The sequence below is a fragment of the Bison bison genome, unplaced genomic scaffold (genome assembly GCF_000754665.1).
Source record: "Bison bison bison isolate TAMUID 2011002044 unplaced genomic scaffold, Bison_UMD1.0 scf7180017864326, whole genome shotgun sequence".
NCBI classification, from domain to species: Eukaryota; Metazoa; Chordata; class Mammalia; order Artiodactyla; family Bovidae; genus Bison; species Bison bison.
Genome location: NW_011494898.1, coordinates 1,764,487 through 1,776,108, shown reverse-complemented (window position 1 = coordinate 1,776,108; position 11,622 = coordinate 1,764,487).

The following is an 11,622-nucleotide window of genomic DNA, read 5'->3' as shown; positions in this document are numbered from 1 at the left end:
TCAATACTTTGGCCACCTGATGCAAAGAGCTGACTCATTGGAAAAGACCCTGATGCTGGGAAAGATTGAGGGCAGGAGGAGAAGGGGACGACAGAGTTTGAGATAGTTGGATGGCATCACCAACTCAATGGACTTGAGTTTGGGTAAACTCTGGGAGTTGGTGATGGATTGGGAGGCCTGGCGTGCTGCAGTTCATGGGGTTGCAAAGAGGTGGACATAACTCAACAACTAAACTGAACTGAACCTATACTGTTTTCTACCATGGCTATGCCAACTTACATTCCCACCAACAGTGTAGGAGGGTTCCCTTTTCTTTACATCATCTCCAGCATTTATTTTTTATAGGTTTTTTTTTTTTTTAAATGATGGTCATTCTGACCTGTGTGATATTGTATTTCACTATGGTTTTGTTTTCCCTTTCTCTAATAATTAGAGTACTTACTCTTTTTTAGGCACTACTGGAAATGCTTTCTGTTCAAGTTTTGTTTAATTTTAGCATCAACTCTAAAGGTGGGTAGTACTATTAAGGCCATTTTATACCTGAGGACATGGAAGCTCATGGAGGTCAACTAACATGTGCAAGGTCATGTAACTAATGAGTGGTGCATCCAGGATGCAGATGGAGGTGGGGGGCTCCAGGACCTAAACTTTATGCTTGGATGTGTCATTTGGTCTAGGCAGTCCTCTGTGTCCTGTCCATGACGGTGTTTTATAATAGGGTGGTTTGTTTGTTTTTTAAAAATCATTCTTATTTGGTCCAAACTATTTTATTAATACATAGTGTTCAAAGGTTTGCAGATTCAAAGACTAATTTTTTTTAAAAAAATTATTGAAGTGTAGTCGATTTGCATGTAAATTTCTGTACAGCAAAGTAACTCAGTTATACATATATATATACACACACACATTCTCTTACATAATCTTTTTCATTATGATTTCTCAGAGGATACTGAATATAGTTCCCCATGCTATACAGTGGTACCTTGCCATTTATCTGTTCTATATATAATAGTTTGCATTTGCTAATCCCAAACTCCTAATTCATCCATCTCCCAGCCTCCCCTCACCCTTGGCAACCACAAGTCTGTTCTTCGTCTGTTTTTAGGTAAATTCATTTGTGTGATATTTTAGATTCCAGGTATAAGGGATATCATATGGTATTTACCTCAGGCTAATTTTTTTTTCCATGGATTAAAAATTCTTCTGTCTAATCTATGGTCTCCAATGGAAATGATCCTGGATTTTGGTTCTAAATTATTGTATTTGGCCTATTATTTCATTCTAGATAATCTTACTGTATTTGGTCTGTTATTTTTTTTTTCACTTTTTAGTTTGGGGGAGCCCCTCCTTAGGAGGAGTCATATAGGATTATAGTTACAGTTGATATTTTCTCTCTAAGGTAAAGTAAATTTATTGCCTATTTTTAATACTGACCTAAATAAAGTTTTATGTTTTCTGGGTATTTTTTGGGAAGTCACCCATATGATATGCTGGTGTTCTGCATTGTTATGATCCCACCATTCATCCTTGCTGTGGATGGAATCTATGTGTCCTCAGAATTCATATATTGAGGCCTCAATCTCTGATGCAATGGTATTTGGAGGTGGGGGCCTTTGGGAAATAATTACCTTTAGATGAGTTCATGAGGGGGAACTCTGTGATGGGATTAGAGCTCACTCTCCTTTTCTCTGCCATGTGAGGACATAGCAAGAAAGCAGTGCCCTTTAAGCCACCCATTGTTTGGTATTTTTGTATAGCAGCCTGAGGAGACTTAGCACAGTACTCCTGTGGGTCTTCAGTAAGATGACTGATCTCTGCTGTGGGCCCCACAGTGGTGTGACAGTCCGCACTGTAAGGCAGCCCCTTACCTTGGTTGCAGCCCAGTCACGGACTGATGGAAAAACCAAGCTAAAGTTTTCTTTCCGTAGATGTATTTTTATGAATTACTTAACTGGGCTTTGTCCCTGCCTTTGTTAATTGCACTCACCGGAAAGAACTATGGAGTGCTGGCATTAAGAACCCTTTAAAAGACAAAGCAGTTGATTATTCTTATCATCAAAGTAGGTACTCACATCAGCACACCAAGTACTGCATAGAAATAGCTTGTTGGTAGAATTACACTCTCAAGGGCAGATATCTTCAAGCCATCCTTAACTCTCCAGCAGAAAGGCAACCACATACAATGCTGAGGAGTAGGGAAAATGTTGAAGTGAAGGTAGAAGGATCTCATGTGAAATTACGAGTGGCCTTTAATGATGGCTGTCAGAGAAGAGTCACAGTGCTTCACTTTTCTTTCCAGTGTTGGAACTGCTATCCTCAGGAAAGCCCAGTTCGCTTCCTGGCACAGGTATTAGCTAATGGTTTGAATGAACATAATCTTTTCACCTACTTGCCTTCATATGCACTATTTCCTCTCTGAGGAAAGCCTACCCCTCATTCCCCAGCCCTACCCCCACCTCACTTCTAGAGAATTTCCTACATGTGGCCTTCCTTACCTAAGTAATAACAATACTAGTGTTCTTGCCTGGAGAATCCCAGGGATGGCGGAGCCTGGTGGGCTGCCATCTATGGGGTCGCACAGAGTCGGACACGACTGAAGCGACTTAGCAGCAGCAGCAGCAGCAGCTAGCCTTTATATAGTCGTTACTATGCATCTGGTAGTGTAGAGGGTTGAATGGTGTGGCAGTGGGAATACCTGCTTCAGATCTTGCTGATAAGGAGTTGCATTGTCTACAGAGAATTAAAAAACATATTAAAAACAAAAAATGGATTCTGCTTTTTTCTGACCAACCTATTTTGGCAGTCCTAAACAACATCAGTAATAAAACACTCCTCCCCATGGGGGCAGACTTCTCAGCCCCCTTTATCCTTGGTACCCACTCCGTGTGCCCAGCACCTTCCTAAGCTTTTATATATATTAACTTCCATAATTTGTCCCCATTTTACAGCTGAGGGAACTGAAGCACAGAGATCATGTGCGGTTTGGTCATACTGCCTAATCCAGCAGTATTGCATGATTTCACCTAAATATCTGCCTTGTGAAATACCTAATACACAATATAAATACATATGTCTGTGAAGACACCCTGATCCACCCAGGAGGTAATTAATAGCTCCCTACGTGTGTTCCTCACCCCCTGTTTATATTTCTGTCATAGTATCGCTGTGCTGCAGGGAGGAGACGGAGCTCCCTAAGCCTAGTCCAGTGGCTGCCTTGTAATAGATGTTGAAAGAATGACTGAATGCAGTCTTTGGTCGCAGAGCTAGGGGATCTGCATATATTTATATATATTACATGTATTTCATGGCAGATTGGTGGAAGGCTCTAGATTTTGGTTTGCATTCAAGAACAGCTTTCAGTTCTGACTCTGTTACTAATTATCTGTGAAACTCAGAATCAGGAATTGAATACATGTGAATATTTGTTTCCTAGTCTGTGAAGTAGGAGGTAGGATAGTCTATCAGTGATTTTTCAGTAGTGGTAACCCACCTTTAAACTAAACTCAAGTGGATTTCTTTTTTTTTTCCCATCCCCTTGTTAACAGTCATTTTTGTAGGAAAAAACCTTTTCATTTATGTATAATATACTACAGAAAGCACACAAACTAGAAGTGTACAGCTTACTCAATTATCACAGGGTCAGCACATCCATGTGACACCACTGGCATCAAGAAACAGAGTGTTACCAGTTTTCTGGTACCTGCCTTCTTAGACAATGAGAAGCTCCTCTTTCAACATCATAGAGTTCCTCATAAATGCAAAAATTTATCATATATTAGTTTTTTCTAGTTTTTCTTACTGTGTTTGTGGGCTTCATCCATGCTGTTATAACCACATTTGCCTTGCTGTATAGTATTCCATTGTGTAAACAGACTATAATTTATCTATTCTACTATTTATGTGAATATTTTGATTTTTATTGAATTTTAGTATAGTTGATTTACAATGTTTCAGGTGTTCAACCTGATATATATATATATATAATTTTGCAGATTTTTTCCATTATAGGTTATTATAAGATGTTGAATATAGTTCCCTATGTTATGTGCAATAGGTCTTTATCTATTTTTTGAAATTTGTGTTTTATACTGGAGTATAGTTGGTTAACAATGTTGTTAGTCTCAGGTGTTCAGTGAAGTGACTCAGTTATACACACACATACATCTATTCTTTTTCAAATTCTTTTCCCATTTAGGTTATTCGGGAATATTTTGCAGAGTTCCCTGTGCTGTACAGTAAGTCCTTGTTGGTTATCTGTTTTAAATATAGTAGTGTGTATATGTCAGTCCCAGACTCCCAATTTATCCCCTTCCCCACCTTTCCTCTTTGATAACCACCAGTTTGTTTTTTTTTTATGTCTGTGAGTCTGTTTCTATTTTTTAAAGTAGTTTAGTCATATCATTTTTTAAGACTCTGCATATAAGTGATCCCATATATTTGTCTTCCTCTGATTTACTTCACTCAGTATGACAAGCTCTAGGTCTATCCATGTTGCTTCAAATCCATTATTTCCTTCTTTTTAATGTCTCAGTAACATTCCACTGTATACATGTATTAACATGTTCTTTACCTGTTTACCTGTTCTTCCCTCAGTGGCCATTTAGATTGCTTCTTTGTCTTGGCTGTTGTAAACAGTGCTGCAGTGTACAAAGGGGTGAATGTATCCTGGATTGTTGGATCATATGGTAGCTCTAGTTTTAATTTTTTAAGGAACCTCCATACAGTTCTCCATAGTGACTGTGCCAGTTTACATTCAAACCAACAGTGTAGGAGGATTCTGTTTTCTTCACATTCTGTCCAGCATTTATTTATATGTTTATAGAGGTTTGGTAATGGCCATTCTCACTGGTGTATGGTGATACCTCATTGTAGTTTTGACTCTCATTCTCTAATAATCAGCGATACTGAGCATCTTTTCATATACCTCTTGGCCATCTGTATGCCTTCTTTGGAGAAATGTCTCTTTAGGTCTTCTGCCCAGTTTTTGATTGGGTTGTTTGTTTTTTGGATCTTGAACTGCATGAGCCGTTTGTAGATTTTGGAGATTAATCCCTTGTCACTTGCATCATTTGCAAATATTTTCTCCATGCTGTAGGTTGTCTTTTCATTTTGTCTATGGTTTCTTTTGCTGTGCAAAAGCTTTTGAGTTTAATTAGGTCCCATTTGTTTATTTTTGTTTTTATTTCCATTACGGTAGGAGATGGCTTGAAAAAGATATTGCTGTGATTTATGTCAAGGAGTGTTCTGCCTATGTTTTCCTCTAAGGGTTTTATAGAATCGTGTCTTACATTAATCCATTTTTAGTTTATTTTTGTGTACGGTGTTAGGGAGTGTTCTACTTTCATTCATTTACGTGTAGCTATCCAGTGTTTCCCAGCACCATTTATTGAAGAGACTATCTTTCATTGCATATTCTTTGCCTCCTTTGTTGGTAGATCCATTGACCATAGGAATATGGGTTTATCTCCAGACTTTCCATCCTGTTCCATTGATTTGTATTTCTGTTTTTATGCCAGTACCATGTTTTGAGTACAGTCATAGTTCCTGTGCTCATGCCCACAATCCCTATGTCCAGGACTTATCACAATCAGAGCACTCTTTTAAGAATCCTGACCTTGGAATCAGACAGCTGGTCATCCTATGAGACTTTGCATCTGACTGGGGCCACTGAGGAACATGTCACTCTGCACAGAGAGAAAGTCTAGCTACCACATGGCAGAACAGCGTGGAGAGAATGCCCTGGTGGTATCCCTGGCTTCATTTATCCCAGAGGCCCTATCTTCCTATATTTCTTCCTACCAAATCTTCCTATAATTACTTTTATTTGGTCCATTAAATCCCTCCTTAGTTTAAGTCAGTTCAGGTTAGTACTCTGTTATAATCGAAACAAATCTTATTAGTATACACACATGATCCAAACTAAAATATATAAAATCGATAGACGTGGAGCTTCAATGCTTCATTGCCTCACTTCTCAGCAGCCCCTTTTAAAAGCAACACTGAACTGAGTGTTATTTAAGATTTGAATGCAGTTTTTGAGGAATGTTGAGGGGGGTGGGTTTTGTCGGTTTAAGAAAAAGAATTAGAATGTGAAACAGTATTTTATGGGAGCCACAATCCTCTGGACGCCTGCCTGGCACTTTCTTCAATACTGTCCTCAATTCTACTCTAAATAATCCTCTCTCTTGACTCTACATCCCTGAGTCTGAGTCACAGGGCATTACACTTGAAAGGTGTAAACCCTGTATTCTGGCTTCAAGCACATGTGCCTGCCACATAGAGGGAACTCAACAAATATTTGATACCAAAATCAACCCTTACTAGTTAGCTCAAGTCCCTTTCCTTATCTGTGGATGATGGCCTACCACATGTCTACCAGTAGTCTACTCCAGAATCTTTAATTCTCTTGAAATATGCATTTTGACTTGATAAATGACTCCTTACTCCATTTTAATGACAACTTCAGAGGTTCCCTTCCTTTTTTTTATCAGTTTCAACCATCATGTTCATCCCTCTTCTCTCCAGTCTGCGGAATCTGTGTCCTTATTTTTCTCTCAAGCCACATCCCCACCTGACTGATACTGTTGCTATATTTATTCCCCCTCTCTCTGGCACCTTCAGACTCTCCCTCTTCATAGAGGTATTTCAGCACAACTTGTGTATTTCTCCTTCACCTTGAGAGAAAATCTTGGTATCCAGAGCAAACTCCAAAATTGTACTATCTTGTCTTTACTGACACAGTTCTTGAATAAGAAACTCAAAGATATATTCATCACCTATGTTGAAACCTTGAAATACCTTCTACTCATTTCCAAGGTAAGTCACTACCTTCTTGCTTGATCTTTGTCTCTACCCCTGGCTTTTCTTCTCTGTTTGTCCTTAACTCTGAGCATATCTGAAAGTTCAGCCTGATTGCTGGGCTCTTTCTCCTGTTACAAAGTTCTGTCAGCTTCCTGGATAATGTCTGTACAAATGATACTCAAATCTATTCCTTCCATCTTGTTCTCTCACCTGAGTTCCAGCTGTGTTGTTTGAAATTCCAGCCGAACATTCACACTCAGCTGTTCAATTTTCTTCCTTCAAATGAACACTTGCCAAACTAAGCTCATCCTTCTTCCATCCACACTGGGCTCAGCATGCCAAATTCCTTTCCTTCATCAATAACACCAACATTTCCCCACTTAGGAAGGCTTGGAAACTCCATCATTATTGACGTTCCCTATCATTCATTACACATAGTAATCAGTCACTATGACTCACAGAAATTGTTCCTTGAAAACACTGTGACAGCCATACCTTTTTCTTTTTCCTACGCCCACATACCAATCCATGATTTCGATCAGCTGATGCCATTACAAAACTCAGAAAAATGTGGCATCTTCCTTTCCCAATGTTTTCCCTTCTTGATGGACCTGTAAATTTGCTTCTCTCTGAAAAACATTTTTAGCTTTAAACTTTTTTCAGAACCAGGATAACCTAATCACCATGAATTACAGGAATGAACAAGTCTTCCTGTGGTTAACTCTCCCAGATTGGCTCATGTCCTAAATGCTCTTTATAACTTCTCACTTAGAAGATTCTCCCAAAGGGGTGGGTTATTCTAAAAGTAGAATTTTAGAAAATCAAAATATCTTAAACATATTTAACAACAGCCATCATTCTCATCTAGGAAAGCAGAAATGGTTCCCACGCATCCTTATTTGGTGGTCAGAAACGTTGACTACTTACTTACCTTTCTATATGGTATGGAGCACAGAGACTGTGTTTGCTATCCTGGAAACACTGCAGTATCTGCCTCAGAGTTTTGTATGTAGTAAGAATTTTAAACTTTCCGATGAATAGATGGATGACTATCTCAATAATACATATTATTTGTAAAAACTTCATAATTTAACATTTTTAGGGCTCTAAGGAATAATTTTTGGGGGTAACTAGAACACACTGGAGAAGGAAATGGCAACCCACTCCAGTATTCTTGCCTGGAAAATCCTATAAACAGAGGAGCTTGGTGGGCTACAGTACAGGGGGTCACAAGAGTCAGACACGACTTAGTGACTAAACACCACAGAACACATTATTTTTTCCAGTTTTCTGTTGAGGAATCTGATGTAAAGAGAGGTTATGGATTGCCCACATTCATACTGGTATTTGGCAATATGACTAAGCCCAGAAACTCATCTGTTTTCTGCAAACCACTGCATGAAAGATTGGTAAACCAAGTTTTAAAATGAATAATAATGCATATATATGGAATCTAGAAAAAAGGTGCTAATGTACCTGCAGGGTAGAGATGCAGACATAGGGGACAGACTGTGGACACGGCAAGGAAAGCAGAGGCTGGAACAAAGAGTGGGAGTAGCATTGACATTCATACACTACCGTGTGTAATACACATAGCGAGTGGGAAGCTGCTGCATAGCACAGGGGGCCCAGCTCAGGGCTCTGTGAGGACCTGCACAGGCGGGAGGCGGCTTGGGATAGAGGGGATATGTGTATACTTAGCACTGACTCACACTGTTGTATAGCAGAAACTAACACAGCATTGTAAAGCAATTGTCCTCCAGTTTAAAAAATATAAAAAAACAAATTACAATTAGTAAACTATGCAATATTGCTGTAGCAGTCGTTAGTAGCAAGAATTGTAACCATGCTTAAAATCAGTTTTTATTCAAATGAAAAGATATATGATTTCTTAATGTAATATGTACAGCATTAAGGTAAGTAAATAAGATATTATATGTTGAATAAAGTAGAAGAAAGATTAAAATAGAAAAAAAAAGAACAAAAAAAGAGGGCCCAAGTCAATAAGATTAAAAAGTTACAACCAATACCACACTTTTCCACCATGAAAAAAATTGTGGAATTTTCTCAAAAATTTAAAAATAAAGCTATCATATGATTTAGAACTTCCACTCCTGAGTATTTATTCAAATAAAAGAAAAACCCTAATTAGAAAAATACTTACATATGTTCATTCCAATATTATTGACAATAGCCAAGATATGGAAGTAACCTAAGTGCTCATCAATAGATGAAAAGTGACATATATATAAAGGAATATTAGCCATGAAAAAGGATGAAATCTTGTCATTTGTGAAAACATGGACAGACCTAGGGGCTATTATGCTAAGTGAAGAGGTAGACATTTAAACACTGTATGATTTTACTTATATGTGGAATCTCAAAAACAAAAGAAATGAACAAACGGTTGTAGATAAAGAGAACCAGCAGGTGGTTGCCAGAGGTGAGGAGGGGTCAGGAAGGAAAGAAATAGGTGAGATAGATTAAGAGGTACAAACTTCAACACAAAATAAATCACAGGTATATAATGTACAGTGTGGGGAATATAGTCCATAACTATGCAAAATCTTTATATGGTTACATTGTAACTAGCCTTATCATGGTGATCATTTTGAAATGTGTAGAATTATGGAATCACTATGTTGTATTACAAACAAACTCATAGAAAAATCAGATTTGTGGTTACCAGAGGTAGGGTTGCGAGGCATGGGGAATTGGATGAAGGCAGTGAAAAGCTACAAACTTCCAGGTATAAAGATAAATACTAGGGACATGATAAATATAATTAACACTGCTCTATATTACATATGAAAACTGTTGAGAGTAAATCCTGAGTTCTCATCACAAGGGAAAAATTTTTTCTACTTCTTTCATTTTCACTCTATATACAGTTTTGTATATTCATTGTACTCTGTGTGCTAAGTCACTTCAGTCATGTCCCCATGAACTATAGCCTTCTAGGCTCTTCTGTCCATGGGATTCTTTGGGCAAAGATAACTGGAGTGGGTTGCCATTTCCTCCTCCGGGGGATCTTCCCAACCCAGGTATCAAACCCATGTCTATTCAGTTCAGTTCAGTCGCTCAATGTCCGACTCTTTGCGACCCCCATGAATCGCAGCACGCCAGGTCTCCCTGTCCATCACCAACTCCCGGAGTTCACTCAGACTCACGTCCATCGAGTCAGTGATGCCATCCAGCCATCTTATCCTCTGTCATCCCCTTCTCCTGCCCCCAACCCCTCCCAGCATCAGAGTCTTTTCCAATGAGTCAGCTCTTTGCATGAGGTGGCCAAAGCATTGGAGTTTCAGCTTTAGCATCAGTCCTTCCAAAGAACACCCAGGACTGATCTCCTTTAGAATGGACTTGTTGAATCTCCATGTGTCTTACATATACCTTAAACTAATACAGTGCTGTATGTCAATTATATATATATATATTTTTTTTTAATGTTTTTTCTTTTTTTTAAATTTAAATTTTATTTTATTTTTAAACTTTACAATATTAGTTTTGCCAAATATCAAAATGAATCAGCCACAGGTATACCTGTGTTCCCCATCCTGAACCCTCCTCCCTCCTCCCTCCCCATACCCTCCCTCTGGGTCGTCCCAGTGCACCAGCCCCAAGCATCCAGTATTGTGCATCGAACCTGGACTGGCAACTCGTCTCATACATGATATTATACATGTTTCAATGCTATTCTCCCAAATCTCCCCACCCTCTCCCTCTCCCACAGAGTCCATAAGACTGATCTATACATCAGTGTCTCTTTTGCTGTCTCGTACACAGGGTTTTTGTTAGCATCTTTCTAAATTCCATATATATGCGTTAGTATACTGTATTGGTGTTTTTCTTTCTGGCTTACTTCACTCTGTATAATAGGCTCCAGTTTCATCCACCTCATTAGAACTGATTCAAATGTATTCTTTTTAATGGCTGAGTAATACTCCATTGTGTATATGTACCACAGCTTTCTTATCCATTCATCTGCTGATGGACATCTAGGTTGCTTCCATGTCCTGGCTATTATAAACAGTGCTGTGATGAACATTGGGGTACACGTGTCTCTTTCCCTTCTGGTTTCCTCAGTGTGTATGCCCAGCAGTGGGATTGCTGGATCATAAGGCAGTTCTATTTCCAGTTTTTTAAGGAATCTCCACACTGTTCTCCATAGTGGCTGTACTAGCTTGCATTCCCACCAACAGTGTAAGAGAGTTCCCTTTTCTCCACACCCTCTCCAGCATTTATTGCTTGTAGACTTATGGATTGCAGCCATTCTGACTGGCGTGAAATGGTACCTCATAGTGGTTTTGATTTGCATTTCTCTGATAATGAGTGATGTTGAGCATCTTTTCATGTGTTTGTTAGCATTCCTATATACTAATAATGAGAAAACTGAAAGAGAAATTAAGGAAACAATTCCATTCTCCAATGCAACGGAAAGAATAAAATACTTAGGAATATATCTACCTAAAGAAACTAAAGACCTGTATATAGAAAACCATAAAACACTGGTGAAAGAAATCAAAGAGGACACTAATAGATGGAGAAATATACCATGTTCATGGATTGGAAGAATCAATATAGTGAAAATGAGTATACTACCCAAAGCAACTTATAGATTCAATGCAATCCCTATCAAGCTACCAACAGTATTCTTCACAGAGCTAGAACAAATAATTTCACAATTTGTATGGAAATACAAAAAACCTCGAATAGCCAAAGCTATCTTGAGAAAGAAGAATGGAACTGGAGGAATCAACCTACCTGACTTCAGGCTCTATTACAAAGCCACAGTTATCAAGACAGTATGGTACTGGCACA